Consider the following 17,054-nt stretch of genomic DNA (forward strand, 5'->3'; position numbering starts at 1 on the left):
CAGTATGCTGGTGTCACCATTTATGACGGCATATTAGGTGTACTGCACAGATTCAAATCTGGTGCAGACAGGCAAAACTAAAATGTGTCATATGGGATGCCAATACATCTGCCTAGCCACCCATACGATAAAATTGGCATTGGTCTTATCAATCATCCCAACAGAGAAATCAAAGAAGAAATAACAACAGAGAGTGGATGACCATCTCATAGCCAAATATAGCCTCTTCAAAACAAGGCTGAGGTATACTAAAGCGGGTGAGAGACAATTTTGTTACTGCTATTACCTCACATATCTGCTTGTGGACAGAGGACTCCATCCTTCAGAGCTGTTAGACTAACTGACTTCACTACATTCATGTCAGCAAATCTCAGCAATAAGAAAGAAACCTCTCCTCTTGTACTTGAAGGTCACCTCTGATTCCTCTCTTGGAATTAAGCCTGTCTTGTGGTATCAACAGACCTTTCCTTTAAAATCTTTATGACTTCCAATTTCTCACAGAGGCCCTTCCTCGTCCCTGCTTTACCTTATATTTCAAAGTGTCCTCATATCAAACACTCATCACAAGATCCTTTTCCCAAGTTCCTCATATCTTAAATACTATTCTTTTTTTTGGACTTCTTTTTTTCCTAACACTATCTCCCCTATTCTTTACACTACAACATTGTTATTAGGAAAACAAACAGCCCTGTAGCTGAAGAGGTCATTAAAAAAACTGGACTGTGCTTTGACTTGAAATTTAGCACTGTAACCATAGGCACCCGTTATTATTTCTCTCATCTTAGAATGGTAAAATTTAGATTTTCCTAAATGCATGCTGGATAGCAAGTCTCACATACATTCACACTATTATGCTTTGGACAGACTTCCTTCTGAGATATCAATGCAACATGGAGTAAGTGGATTGCTGCTTCCAGCAGATGCATGAACTCTGATATCATTAGAAAATAATCAACCTTTCTTCTCTTATGCTACCCCAAAAATAAGGGAGTTTTCACTGAAGAGAGATTTATGTCAAGTAAAACCGTTGCTGGCACAGATTTACCTATTTTTTTGACATATGAAGTGATCTCCCAACACTGTTTCAGTTAATCTTTTGCTGGCAACCATGTAATTACCTTTATGTGCATAGTAATTAGCAAAGAACTTGGCTTAAATACTCAAAGAATGCCTATGACGGGGCAACATGGTTACTGACTCCATGTGGCTTTGCAAGGCGCTGCCTTATATTCAGCCTCCCAGACAACCTCTCACACAGCCTTTCAATCGCCATCAATACACCAATCTTCATCTGCAAACTGTGGCCGCTCTGAGAAGAGCCCACCTTGGTGAAAGCATAGCGTAACTGAGTAAGATGAAGAGCTGCAGCTTGTCTAGTGGAGCAGATCTCCACTACCACAGAGGTGGAAGGGATTAAGAGGTATTCAGCAGAGGAAGCTATGTACCTTCGAGCCCTACAGGCTTAAGGAAGCAGAGATAAAAACTTGCAAATGGGGAAAGGCATGGTGGGAAGTTTAGCTAATCTCCCCTGCAGAAGACGAAAACATTTCTGATCTCTCCTTTGAGGGAAAGGAGATACTATCTTTTGCCCATTTCCCTTTCCTTAGACTTGAAGGAAAAACCCTATTTAAATGACTAGCGATAACCCATGGATAAGAGCGCAAACTGGGAAAGAGATAAGATTCTGGAAGCGGAGGACTGCAAACCACCAGTGGCCTTTGGTCTGCTGGAGAAAGGAAGGAAATGAGCAAATGGGCTCCTTCCCCATCCCTCTCCTACAGCCAAGGAAACAGCCCTTCTCCAAGCTGCGCAACACTGTTGCAACTGAGAAATGCAAAAATTTGTCAGGAAAAAAAAATAAATCATGGGCCTGACTGAAGGCCTACTCCAGCTCTCTTCAGTCCCTCCTTAGGCAGACCTCCTTGTCACACTTTCAGAGGAGTTTTGCAGAAGCACAACTCAGTGCCAGGTTTTGATACTCTTATTTGGACGGAGTAGGAGCTTGTCATGAAAATGGTTCTGTTCCAATTACCAGGATAAAACACACTATAATACAATACTCTGAAAGCAGGGCTATTGAAGCCAAACTGCACACACAGACTTCAAGATACAGTTTATTCACGATATTTTATATCTCTAGGGCACCAGACACTATGAAAAAAGCAACAATTAGTTTACACATTCCTGGCAGGAAAAAAAAAAAAAAAGTAAAGCAAAACAGAAAGAAAATCCAACAGCAAAGAACAGTGACCACAAACACAGGGGGCAAATCCAGGATTTATTTTCAAAACCTCTTCAATTCCACAATTTCATGCACTACAACACCTCATTAAAAGCAGCTTTTACCAAGATCTACCTTCCTTCTAAACCTGACAGACAAGCTTTACTGTTAAACTTTAACACTTTCTGATGGATATGACCTTTCACCCCTTTCCCCATACAGTCAGCTAGTAGATTTTCTTTCCACGTTACCAAACATAGGTATTGCCTAGACCAGTAAGTATGTGACTAAGAAAGATTTACCTCTGAGCCACTATGTGTAATGTTTATTTTGTAGTTAGAGGAAAAAAAACCAACCTAGCTATACAGCAAGGGAAAAGGTGAATACATAGCCACACAAGGTACACATGTTACGTGCTCCAAAAGGGCTCAAGGGAATTTTGACAGCCTGCAACTTTTCACCTCTGCATCAGTATTCACTGGGCTGCCCCAAACAATTTCCATGAAAAGGTGACCAATAATTTACCTTTCTGAAACCTCCAAGTGACATCAAGTGCTGGCACTACACCTTGGAAAACTGAGAACCATTTTGTTTATAAATAATGAAGTGAACTCGGCATACAATCTGTATATTACTTCTCTCCTCCTTTATTTAAGGCTACTGTGCCAAAAAGGATTTTTAAAGTTCCTCAAGAATTTAAATTTTGCTCATTTATCCCATAAAAATTGCTGCCCTCAAAAGCCACATTACCTTCTTCTCAGTTACAGTCCTCCTGGAGATAAATTTCTGCCATGATGACTCTAAGACTTCAGGCAAATAATTGTGATCACGTAATGGAATGGTTGTAGATAAATTATACGAACAAAATAAAGCAAAGTACTAAAAAGAACGTCCTCGTCTTGACCTCTCTGTTCTAAGCCATGTCCTTCCACAGGCTCCTGGCAGCATCTTCTTGTTACAGGCACTGCTCCCAAAACGTTTTGATCATCCTCAAATGATGTAGGGGCTAATCTACAGCCCGGACCAGGAGATCTGCAATCTGTTGCTTACTCTTAAGCATTATTTCACTTTGGGCAACTTTTTCTTTTACCTTCCCACGAAACATATTCTTCATCTGTGACGGAGGGGTGATAGTCACCTATCGCCAAGCTCTACAAGCCCTGTAACCCAAATATAGTTTACTTGAACACTGATGATAGCCTGACTATCCCAACCCTTTCAGTCCTGAGAACAGCTGTAATCCAAGAGGGACAGGTTGTAAGGTTTTTTCAGCCTCTACTTTCAGCTCCTCTGAAACCTATTCCTTTCCTCTGAAGGGATCTTGGGAACACTTCTGAGGTCTGACCTTTTTGCAGATGTGTTTTTTCCTTTTGTTTCCCCCCACGCAAAGAGGACTAGAGCCAGTCTGCATGCAAATTGTCAGGCCTTTGTTTTCTCTGTGCTGTGCCTTTACATTTTGAAGGCATCTGCCTTTCTGTAGCAGATCGGGTGGAAAGAAAGTCAAACAGCGGTCGCATTGGTTTTGTAAGACAGAGTGTGTTAGCGAGGACGCATACACCAACAGCCACGTGCACTGTGTGCTCTGAAAAGGGCTTTACCTTTGGGTCTCTTTTTTCTTAATCTAAAATTCAAATCATACAGACTGAAAGCGTACAGCTGTTCCCTGTGCACAGAAAGCATTTAATTTCAAAAACCAAGAGAGAGAACCCCAGGCAATAGGACAAATCCTACTCTCCGGTGCATCAATATGAATCGATAGCAATTCTGTTGAAGAAACTCGATTCTTACTGATGCAAGAGGAAGCAGAGTTTATCCCAGTATCTTTATGTTGTTTTGTTTCTTTTTTTTTTTTTTTGAAACTAAATGTAAAAAAAAAAAAAAGCAGCATTTATAAAATATAACTGAAATCCAATTGGATTTCAGTGTGTGTTTTTTCACACTCCTTTTACTTCATCATTTTTTAATAGTCACTACTGTGCAGACTGCCTCCTCCTCCCGCCCTGGCTGGTTCCAGCATGACTAGACATCAGCCCAAACCTGGCAGACAATATTCCTAGTTACTGCTTCCTGAAAATCAACTGCTGATTTTGCTGCTCCCATTTGAAAGTGATACAAGCCCTTGCAGTAATACAACAAGCCATTTCACACTGTAGGAAGGTTTTGTAAAGGTTTTTTTCTTTTCTTCCCAACAAATGACACACACATCCACTTCAACTCTGCTACCCTCTAAATTCAGGAAAATTGCTTTGCTTTCTTATAACCCCAAACACTGCTCGTTCTGGAATGGCTTGCTTCTACTTAAGGTCCTCAGACTTACAGTCTGTTTTAAAAAGTGATTGAACTTTTTCTCTTTCTTTGGAATATTTCCCACTTTATTCTTTAAGTCTTTCTTTTCTTGATTTCCTTTGGTTTTGTTTTGTTCTGTTTTTTTTTTTTTTCTTTTCTTGTCTGGTTGTTTTTTATTTTTCCTTTGCTCAAACTTGATGTTAGCCCAGCTGTCAGATATCTTACTTTGTGCTTTGGAGAACTTTGCACAAAAGTGCTAAATGTAGAGAGGTATCCAGAAGTACTGAAGGTATAGATGTATATTCCACAGAGGACATTCACTAATTACTACAACGCTGAATCACTTCATGTGAACTTTCACAGAAACTCAGAAAGTTCTTTACTGATTAAAATGGTAGTAAGAACCAGTACTGTGCTTAGAGGACCCTTCTGAGCTGCAAGTAGAACTAAATGCATGACTGGAGAGGCTTTTTAGGACATGTATATCAATGAATTTAAGAAGGGGAAATACTAGAAGCTGTATTCAGCACAGAGTATAAGGCAGTTACTTCTAATCCACTTGTCTGGTCGTATTTCCATGTTTAATACCACTGGGAGGTAAGTCTGAAATCAGAATTCAATATATACAAAACTCTAGAGTTGGGTAAAGGGAGAGCTTACTGGGTGAAGTCTTCCTTTACCCAAATAATGATGGCAGGGAAGGAATGCTCAAGAACCAGTACAGGCAGTCTGGCAAATATGGTAATCAACAATAGCAGTAAATGTTGTTAAAGACATGACAGGCAATGAAGCTCACTTGACTTGGAAGCTTTTGATCAGGGCTTCCAACACTTTACTGTTATCTTGAAACAAGAAAAAAAATGTTATTAATATGAAAGGAAGCACATAAGCCAGCTAATGTTGGCCAATTTTTGAGAGCGATTATGAGGAGCAGTACGCTACTTGCTACTTTGTTGTACGTATGTTGTATTTGTTACTCATTGTTATTTTGTAACTGCTTGTTACTGCTTCTTTAAGATGCTGAACCAGGTCCACTAAATGCCAGTTACAAACCTTTTTATCAGAGCGAACGATACACACAGAGGACAAAATAAATAGAAATTATTACCCTTTGGGGTCATGGTTTTTAAAAGAAGCAGTTCTCACAGATACATAATTTATAAGGCTAAAAAGGACAATTGTTATAATCTAGTCTGCTCTAAAATTTTATACGAGGCCATATATCTTCTCTGAATTGATTCTTTGTTGAACTATAGGATATATTTCAGAACAACACTTATTTATAATTTGAACATTTACAGCTGAGGAAAGAAGTCTTGGAGTCATTGCAGTTGATTCTTTGATGACATTGGCCCAGCGCTGAACATGGTCAAAAAGGCAAGTGGAATGTCAAGAATTTAAAAAAAAAAAAAAAAAAAAAAAGAAGAAAAAAGGAAGAGTATAAAAAAGGAAAATCTCTGTTATAAACTAATGGTGCACCTTTGACTTTAATTCTTGAACACTGTACACTGAGCTGTACAGGCTGTCTCAAAAAGAAAAAGAGGAAAATAGAAGACGTTCAAAAAAGTACTACACTTGAAATTTTATATGCAACACCACAAAAAATAGAGATGATTCAGCACACATTTTTTTTATAACTCAAAGAACTACAAATATGTAATAAAATAATTTGGTAATAAAGTTTAAGCAAAGATTTTGAGACAGTATGTAACTGAATTACACAACTTACTGTCACAGGATGTTTCAGATACCTAAGATACATTCAAAAACAGACAAATTCAAGGGAGGAAAATCAATCAAGAGCCACTGAATACAACAATGTGAATATAATGTCCTGCTCAGCAGTTCTTTAAAAGCAGATTACTACCGTTTCTTTTAACTTTTATTTCCTATATTGAAAAAACATCTAGCATCATACTTCTATAAATGATTTGTAAGACTGTAATCAAGTCAAAATTTTCTTGAAGGTTCTTCCTGATTCTTACTCATTTTGTAAAGTGTTGAAACTCTAAAACTGGCAAAGATTAATGAGAATCTAATCTTTTTCATTGAAGATGAAGAAAGGGTAGTTTAAACATCTGCCATGACCAAGCTGTATTTAGTCCTGCCTCAGAGCAAGAAAAGTGCTACAGCAGATGACTTAAGGTTCCAGCTCCTTCTGTGCCTGCAAACCCTCCTCCCAGCTTTTTTTTTTTCCCAGGGAAAAGCACGCAGCTCTCCGAACTCCCCACTTGAAAGCAGGTTTTGCAGTTCTTCATTTTATCTTCCCCATGGCCTCTGAAACTACTTCAGTTTACTAAATAGTTTTCAAATGTAGGCACCAGAAATCTTTAATTTTAGTTTACAGAAATTACACAGCCACTTTGGTTTATATGTTCAAAGACCACATTGTATCTTTTGGCCACAGTCTTACCAAGGGGGCTCTCAACTGACGCTTTATCACCACAAACAAGTCTTACTCAGGAGTGCCCTCTGGAAGTGCACCTTGTATTGAAAGATGACCTCTACTCTTTGTTGAGATACATAACATTATTTAGCCCAAGTAAAGTGAATACCAATTTCCTTGTTAAGAGCTTACCAAGCTATCCAAACTACCCTTCATTTTTTGTCAGTTGACTGACTGTTTATGTGGGGCACAGACTATTAGACAATACTTTTTTAATGGCCCGTACTACAAGAAATTGTAGCCCAGCAATGCAGTGCTACTAAAGTACACCTTATTTTTTCCTATTCTTGAAAATGTTTTGACCAAACAGCCTTGCGATACCACAGAAACACTGAGTTACCAGTGGATGTGAGACTGCAGTTCCTTTAACAAATTCTTCTCTTGCTTTACTTTTACCTTATCTCCCTTCATCTTTCCCTCTTTCAATCTTTGCCTTTTGTCTAACAAATGTTTCTTTTATAAACAAAATTACCCCCTGAAGTCAAGCCAAAAAAAAAAAAAAAGGACAAGAAGCTCAATTCTGTGACAAGTCTACCAGGGTCAGGAGAGATTAATTAGGTAGGACATCACACATGAGATAAGATTTCTTTTCCACTTTTACTGCTGCTCTTTTGTACCTTGAACAAGCCACTTTCCCTCCATTTTGTCATTTTATACTATGAAGCCACAGGCTTATCACAAAGTATATTTGTATATTATCTACCACAGTGGGGCCCTGGTATCCAGTGGGGCCTCCAGATGTTACTGTAGTACAAATAATTAATTTCAAGCAGAGTATCCTGATGCACAGTATCAGCATTACCCTGACCAGGCTTGTACTAAGCTTGCCCTAAACCTATTTCCTCAAAATCTGGAGAACATTGCGGCACATCTAGTTGCTCTAACTTAAATCTGACACCCGCTGAGCAAAGTCTAGTAAGCAGTGACATTCAGCGGTTTTAAAAGGGAGGCTCGCTTCTGTGCTACTCGGTGCCTAGGACTGTGTGCCCAATTAAATCTTGTCTTCCTATGACCTCAGAAATCACCAGTACACTGCCAGTCAATTACCAGGCAGTAAAACGTTACAAGAAATACATGGAGGTGTGTTTAGGCCACAGAATTTGTGGAAAACAATTGTTGTTACACAGCTGGTGAAGCTCCAGCCATGAGGCTGTTAATCCCTCTCGTATAGGGATACCATAATGCAAGTAAAGAAACAGAAATTAGTAGCATGCTGAAAAAGGGCATTTCCTAGGGAAACAGAATACAAAATGAATTAAGAAAGAGATACCTGTCTATTGGTTCACTAGCAAATGAGTTATTCAGATGGCTAATTTGTTTTCCCAGCTTACAATACACATAATGAAAACCTGCCCTATCTGAGTGTGGGAACTCCAGCTATAATTAGGATTAGACATTCTGACACTGCCTTTTCAAAATATTAAGAATATATCCTGGAAAGTTTTGTGAAGTGATACCTTTTAGATATGATTCTGGACCAGGGTAGAAACAGGAACCATTCTGAACGTTGGCTTCTGTTTTTCTAAAGGACTGAGCCAACGCATACTGTGTGCTGCATTTTCAACTCAAAGCGTCCCCAAGCACTCCTCCTGCATTACAGAAGCTGGCTGATGAAAAGCATGCCTTTACATTTCTGTTCCTACGTGCTGCCATGTAACTTACTTCTCTGACAAAAATGTGACCAGCTGCTAAAAATGTCACATCCACTCAATAAAAAAACGACCACAGTAGCAAGTCAGATTTTAGTAGGGCACAAGAACAAGCACCTTGCTCAAAAGCAGAGATCTTAGAGCAGAAAATATCTCCATCCGTCTCACAATGTCTCCCTTGGAGTTTTAATCCACTGGGTAACATTACCAACAATTTACGCTGGCAGAAGCTAAAGTGGCAGTTACACAATATACGGCATCAAAGATCTGATACTTACAGGCAGCACAGAATAAACCACGTACCTTAACTACTAGGCTTCCTTATCAAGAGTGTTGGTACAATTGTGAGCTGTCTGTGGGCTGAAGGCACAGCATATATCACTCTGTAATAGCAATCAGAGCTGTCTGTCTCAACCCATAACCCGCAGAAAAGTGAGCACTTGTCAAGAAGGTGGCATTAAAAAAGGACATCGCTGTCTGACAGGAAAGGTGATCACAAATATCAACTTGCCACCATCCAATTAACCCAAGCGCAGTCGATATAGAACTGGAAGGGCTGAAGAGGCTTTGAATGAAATTAATCCATTTAAAACTTGGTTTTGCCTAAAATACATTTGTTTGTAAACTCTATTCTACCCTTAATCATAAACACTATTACAGGGTTTCAGAGTGTTCCAAAAACACATCCTCTAAGCACGATATATCACTACAATTTTTTTTCTCAGTGTGTTTTGTTTTTTTTTTTTAATGGAATTCTAATAGAATTTAATGCATCCCAGGTCTATGTTCTGTGTTCCTTTTGAAATCGACATAACAGATCTTATGCACTGTATATAAAATCAACATTGTATTTTAAACAAAGCAGTAAGTCTTCTTTACCAGACAAACATGAGATTTAAGTTAAGGTTCAATAGGCCTCTCCAATCAGATAAGATAATGAGGAGAATATGAGCATATGTAAACACAAACAGTGCCTGGATTTGCTCAGAGGTTATTTCTAGCTTTTCAAAGCTTGCTTTTTTTAAACTTCAGATTTTTTTTTAAGCAAGTGTAGTGTGGCTTTTGAGATGTGGCTGGACTACAGGAGAAGGCTTTTCCAACCCTGAATCACAGAGGCATCCTAAGATTTTGAATGGGAGTAGAAAACATAGATTACTATACATGTGAACAGGATGTGAACAGTGCAGTATAAGAAACTTATATTTCTAATGAAATTACCCTAATTACCCCAAATGACAGAGCACTACTTGGTAAGGAACAGTGGAATATCAGACAGTGATGGAAAAAGAAAAGAGAAGCCCATAGTGCTTTTGAACACACAGCTCACAAAGGAGGCCACCAGTACCATTTGCATGTTGGAAAGCCGAGACAAGGAGAAATGACTTGCCAAAATTTTGCAGGAACCAGAAGTGACAGGAACAGAGCAAATAATTAAAAAGTCCTCTAATTCCTAGAGCAGTACCCTGCCATTGACATTACCTTGTCTTTACTGCCGCAGAACACTTCAAACATTCACATTTTACTTGTGCATAGGACATACTAACTGCTAAATAAATTCACATAAAACCCTCCCATTTTCCTTAACAGCTTTTATATCTCGCTTAATGCATGTTTTTCCATGATCCACTGTTGGCAATCTCTGTCTAGTACTTTGTGGTACCCATTTCTAGGCCCTTCAGCCTGAGCGCCTCTACCCTCACAGTGGAACTTGGCCCCTCCAATCCCAAAGGCATTTTTACGTTCATCTTCACCAAAAGTCAAAAGGCTACTTCTGAACCTAGTTGGAAACAGTACCTTACACAGAGCCTGAACCTTCCTACAGAGAAAAGATGAGAATTTTACTGAATCAAGATGGGCCACTGGGAAAAAGTTATGATTTGGCTGTTTGCATATTTTGTGTTGTGGAATTTGCTTACTGTAAAGCTCCTTGGCAAGGAGGTATCAGCCAGAGACCTGTGCCAAGTTTGTATTATGTTGGTTAGATCAGAACTCCTGATGTCAAATTGAAACTTGATTATTGAGAAAGGATGTCATACAGAAAGCTGAAGTATTTCCAGGACTAATTTTTGGCATAGCAGATGTGGAAGTAGTAGAAAGTAAGGAGAAGAGTAATGTCACAATTTCAACTTCTGTACCTCTTTCTGGTATCTTCTCCTCTGTACCTTCCAGGAAAAAAAAAAAAAAAAGAAAAAGAAAAAGAGATGTGATAGGACAACCGATGTATCACAGGTAAATGTCTTCTTAGGACTGTGTTGAGAGCCTAACCCTACTGCAATCCCAGCTGCCCTTGGTTGTATGAGGGTCCTCTAGATTCTATAACTCTTTGAAACCAGTGGAAGAGAAACCCAAGTGAATTAAGTATGAGGACGCACTCCTTGACTCAGCTTTCCTCTCTATATGGCCAATCACTTCTTTACATTAGCTTCTGTGGGAAGAAGCTGTTTCATCAGGCCTTGAGGAAAAGACAACCCTCTATTCGTATATCATTGTAGCTACCATTAAGAGCACTGGGGTAAAGATGGCTCAGGGCATGGGAGGTAAGATCAGTACAGAAACAGACCTCAGATGTCTACTCCTTGATCGGGGCAGAGTGTTTGTGTATAAAGTGAAATAGCCAATGGAATTTAGACATACAGGACTAATGTGATCTAGACTATACTGTTTGTGCTTACATACTGGAAGGAAAATTTTTCTTGCCTTTCTCCAGCACTCTATGATTTGGCAACACTCAGTAAATATTACCGAAGTACAAGAACAGAGTTCCTCTCCTCATTCATTATTTTGGCAGCATGCTGTTGAAGTTAATAGGTCAAACCCTGACATTTGTACTCAGGAGAAAGCCCTACAGAAGACCCAGATCTGAAAAAGGATTTAGCTTGATACTGTATGTTCAGTACAAAATATCATAGCCTTTAGAAATCAAATTCTAAAGAACTGCCATTTAGTTTAGGGAAATAAGAGTAAAATGTGCCTTATCTCATCTTTTTGCAATGATATGACTGTAGTCCCAACTCCCCAGCCTTTCTCCTTCCTACACAACCTACCCACCCGAGTAGCTGATTGGGAGAGTCAATTAAATTGTAACAGGTTGATTGCGTGAAATACAAACTGAAGGAGAGGTAAGGGTGATGGATGTCTGTGACCAGCTATTACAGCTGTTGTCTGTGGCTGTTTTTCATGCAGATGGAGGACAGTATTGGCAGCATATGGCATGGGAGTTTGGGCCTGGAAGGCAGATACAGCAGACTACTGATAAAAGGAATTAAAACCAAAGCAGCATGGTGGCCAGCAAGCCAGTCTGATTGAACTGCTGACCACCTTTCTAGTTTCTGCACCTCTATACCTTACCCAGATCTCTAGTATCCTACCTCCATTCCCACCTCTCACATTTTACTTCTGTCTGCAAAGAGGGAGTCAGGAAGCCTTAGCTGGAAAGGGGCTAAATCCAACAGCCATTATGGTAGCAGCCATACAGGCAGCAGTCAGTCAGGGAGGCTGGCCTGGATGAAACTCTCAAAAATCACTAAATACTGCTTGTTCCTTTAAAACCTTACCACAGCCTGGATAACTAAGTGCTTTAGAAAATGGTCATTTGGGCACTTTAGTTGGTGGGATACACAGAAGCATAAGGTGATGGAGACCAGCAGCGGTCCCCAGAGCGAGATTCCCAACTACAGCTTCAGTGGTAAGGCACACAGGAGTATGGCATCCCAGGTCTTAGAGAATAACAGGATACCCTGTACATCCCCTGTAGGGTTGAAGTTTATTGCCTTTTCTTTTCCTCCTGAACAGTTTTAACACTAATCCTGGATAACCTTTCCTCTCACATGGCTCTCTTTCTTGTCTTATCAGATTTTAGGCTTGTTTCTCATCCCAGTAGATTCCCTGTGGCATTCCTCTCAGCACCTTTAATCGCCTTCATTTAAGAAGACCCAAACTATACTGTAACAGGAAGGGGCTTCTCTGGAGACTGGCAAAATCTCAGAATGATTTCACCAGACACTTTGTGATATATTTTCTGAATGTTTACATTAAAAGAGGAGAAGTTGGTTTTAGTTGACCCTCTTGATAAACAAATATTGACTAGATCATTAAAAATTAGCTGCTTTCTCAACCTTACTGATGGGTCTGTCTATGTCCATGCATGATAACGTAAAGAGTCGGTAACCCCATCCTTTCAATGTCTCTTCTATACCTATGCTATAGATGGAATATGGCCTTCAAGAACTTTTAGAGGGCAACTGCCATCCAGCTCAACAGAAACTTCAATGCTGTCCATTTAAAAATGAATACATCAGCAATTATATAATAGTGAAAACAGAACCATTTACCTCTTAGAGCACTGGCTTTCACAGACAAAGATATGAACCTAAGGACAATACACATCTTCAGGATCCAAAAGATTATTCTGCAAATCAGTGTACAATGCTAGTGACACAGCCTTCTCAGGTTACAGTATAAAGCAAGCTATACCAAGAAAACAAAGCGGACAGTATATGTATGGATGCACTTCAGAAAAAGAAAATAAGGAATGTTGGCATGGATTCCCTGTGTTTATAGCTACCTTGTGTTCTCGGTTTTCTTATATTACAGCAGCAAAAAGACCAGAAAAGGAGAAAAATGCAATGAAATAGGATGTGCCTGCTTTTTACAACATTCCTGTTCATTTCTGTGGAATCCCAGTGCTCCTCTGAATAAATACCATTATACTCATATTGCTTTTTACCTCATTACAATAGTAATAACTGAAGACTCTCCTTCAGAGAATGGATACAGTTTTTTGGGAAGGATTAATATAAAGAAGTTTATGCTGCTCCACCAAACATCAGCCATGCTGTTGTACCAAAGGAGAATGCAATACGTGATATAAGTGAAAGAAGCTCCAGGCAATTCAAGTAACACCAGCCCGCATGCCGGGATAACCTATACTACAGCTTTAAGGCTGGATAAACCAAGCAGATTGTGGTTCTGTCTCCTGATATCGTGATGGTCTTTTTTCACACTGGAACACAAGTTAACCTAATTACAGTCTCCCTAAATAGATGGGTACAAATGACAGCCTGAATGCAAAGCAAAATCCTACATCAGGGCTCTGAAAGATTCACAAGGGTTTGCACAGCTTCTCGTCATCCAGCCTCATACACTAACAGAGAACTGCCCCACTGCGTGAAAGGAGGCCATCAATGAATGGCCAGAATAGTTCAGGAAACACAACAGCTGGTTCAACATTTCAGTTTTGTTTTGGAAAAAAAAAAAGAAATCAAAGATTTTAAAAAACCCACATTATACTGGCTTTTAAACTTTTCAGATTTTCTGTAGAAAAATTAATTTAAAAATTACATTGGTTTTATTTAATTACCTAAGTTTTGTTAGAACATTTGAATTTCTAGACAGTGATTTCACTTGGTCTTTATTTTCATCCTCCCCTTTCCTTTGAAGAAATAAAGGAAGCAGAAGAGATGACAAAATGAGATAAAGCAGAAAAGTTCTTACAATTTATAAGCCTAAACTTAAGATAGTTATTTTATCTGAAGACACAATTTTCCAAAACAGCAACAAAAGTTGCTTTCAGTGGAAAGTATTCAAACTCTAAAAATATGTCCAGTTAAAAAATGGTCTTGTTATGTTTGTTTATTTATACCTTTCCTTCACAATGAAATATGTGGATTTCTCAAATTGGAATTACACGCAGAGCATAACCACTTTGAACTGGTAACTAGTGGGTTCTGCTATTATCTTAAAAAAACCCCATGTCATTATCATCTTTTTCAGTACACAGTATTTACTCAGTGCAGTCATGGCTATTGCTAAAAAGGTTGGCCTCCCTTAATCTCCCCGCCAGACTTTGGGCAGCATTATCTCAAGAGACCAACAAGAAGAATTACTATCACAGGAGATAACATTGCCGTCCTTCTAATAAGGACTCTTCTTGACATTGAAGCATGTGCTACGTGATGGCAAGGGAAAGTTAGTTGGGTATGGTTTACTCTGGAGTTTGTTAAATTTGTTGGTAGCTCAAATAAAGGGCGCCTGGAATAAAGAGCCTGCCCATACTGTAAAGATATTAGCTCCTCATGGGTTTTTAAATCAGTTTCATACAGTTGTTTTCTGCTAGAATGCAACATTTTTGTCTGCCATAACTATAGCAATGGAATAGGAGAAAAATATTATAAAATAGTTTCTTCAAGCAAAGTTATTTGCATCTTTCAGTGTTTTGGTGCTTTTGAAAATGCACTTACCAATTCACTTTTACCACAATGCATGTGTTTTTTTTTTTCCTTTGAAGTGACCGAGTCTTGGATCCTTTGGGGGTTATTTTCTTTTTAATATTGCATGTTAAACACTCAAATGTGCCACCCTAATGTAGTGAATTCAGTATCACAGTCAGTGGTTAACAGCTCTACAACCTTCAAGGTGGTATTAGATGCATGTACTTCCCCCAGCCTTCAGAGCTACATTTCTTTCTTTGTGAAACTAGGTAGGTGGTTTCAAGAAGAAAAGAGAACATGAAAGTCTTGACCTCTTTTCTAGCAAACACTCCACCAACAGAATGATCTGAAATGGGAAGGAAGCATGAAAGAGGCTTTATTGTTTTTGTGAGAGGTTAATAGCAATAGCTGCGTTTAAGAAAGAAAAAGAAAAGATGATGAGGGAATCAAAAACCAGCAGCTGTGTGTTGATTTGGATCAAAGGGTGTGCCAAGTGTCTCCTGTGAGCTGCCAAGTGTCTCCCCATTTTTCTGGATAATTTTGTAGACATGCAAAATATAATAATCAATTAGTCGGGGGGGTGTGGGGGAGGTGGTGTTTGTTTTTTTATTTTTTAAACATCCAACTGTATGCAATAAACAGCAATGAAAACTCCCTACGTGCCATCCTCATTAGCTGATGAACCTTCTGAGAGGACTTCTAGGAAAAGGAGTGGGATTCCTTCTCTTTTCAGTCTTTCAGGACAGATGCCCAGTAAGGAGCTCTAAATTATTCTCAGTGCATAGTAAAAACAGACTATTTTTTGAGGATTTGCAATTTTCCAACCATTATCAACTGGGCTGAGACTTTGACTCATCTGCTGGAGACTACCAAACAACTACAAGAGAACTGGGACTTTCTTTTATTACCTGTGTGGATTGAGTTCAACTGCTAACTAGAAAGGAAGGGCATTGTTTAATCCTGACTCCATTCCTTTGACTTCAGTGATGTTTATCTAGAAACTCATTTGGCTTGAAAACTGTTGCTTTAAATTGATCCTCTGAGTCTTCTTAACCCTGTTAGCAGTAGAGGATTGGGTATACTGCATTATTTTCTGAGATTTACCTGTGGTTTATTTGCAAATGCCACATTTCTATCATTGTATTGACACACAAATGGAACCTGCACTTAACCCTGCCACATTTTCTAACGGAACACAAATCAAAGATTTCCGCTTTCCATTGTCAAAAAGATGAATTATTTTCTGTCCAACTAAAACACAGCTCTACTATATCCAGATCAGTCATTTTCCAGAAACAATGTAAGCCACAATATCAGGTCCTGACCACTAACTTCTCAGACCATTTTCCTCTTTGGACTATGGGTTTATGTGTACTTGTCTTGCTGTGACGATCAATTTTGAGAAAAACATTCTGCAGTTCCATTTGTGTATATCACTTTCTCTTTTAGGGCTTTACTTAGAGTAAGTTACAGCAGAGCACAGTGCTTTTGGTCTTGTACACTAGGGTTGGAACAATGACCTGAATTTCTCCTTCCTGAAGAGCCTCTCATGAAACTATGAAAAGGAAAAATTGGGGAAATAAAGGAAGAGCCAGACCCACAAAAGCATCAACATCACGTACCTAAATACTACTGCTAGCACAGATCAGTGCCTCTACCGGGTGTCTGAGATAGCTGGAAAAGAAAACAGATGCAATGACTCATGCTACTAAAGGTATGGCGCTTGTGATCAGAGCCGTTTTCTGGATTGTTAGATCAGCAAGTTTCTGGAGTGCTGAATTAAATATGTTTTAAATGGTACTTCAAAGTTACAGTTGGTTACATTTCAGCATGCTGACCTTAACAATGTCATGTTAAATATTTTCTTTTTAATTAAGGTAATAGCTAAGTTCTGAGGATGAATACTGTTTTTCACTTCATTAATTTTACTGTTAAATGGAAAATAAGATATTGAAACAGACTAGCAAGGCAGCATGACAGAAAGGACCTTTCAGTTAGCCTGAACCATCACCACAATACTCACAGCTCCAGACCCATCAGCTCTGAGCGCTGGGCAGGAGCCCCCATCTCAGTATTGCTCAGCACCCACAGTTCCAAACACAGCTCACAGGGCTGATCGGCGCACACCCAGTTTGACATAGCATTGTCGGATTCCCCGGTCTACACACAATCCAGGTTAAGTTTCTGCATAAATACAAGCAAACCTTTTTTTGTAGCAGCAGGATGGCAGTTCTGCAAACTCC

The sequence above is a fragment of the Charadrius vociferus genome, unplaced genomic scaffold (genome assembly GCF_000708025.1).
Source record: "Charadrius vociferus isolate BGI_N301 unplaced genomic scaffold, ASM70802v2 scaffold102, whole genome shotgun sequence".
NCBI classification, from domain to species: Eukaryota; Metazoa; Chordata; class Aves; order Charadriiformes; family Charadriidae; genus Charadrius; species Charadrius vociferus.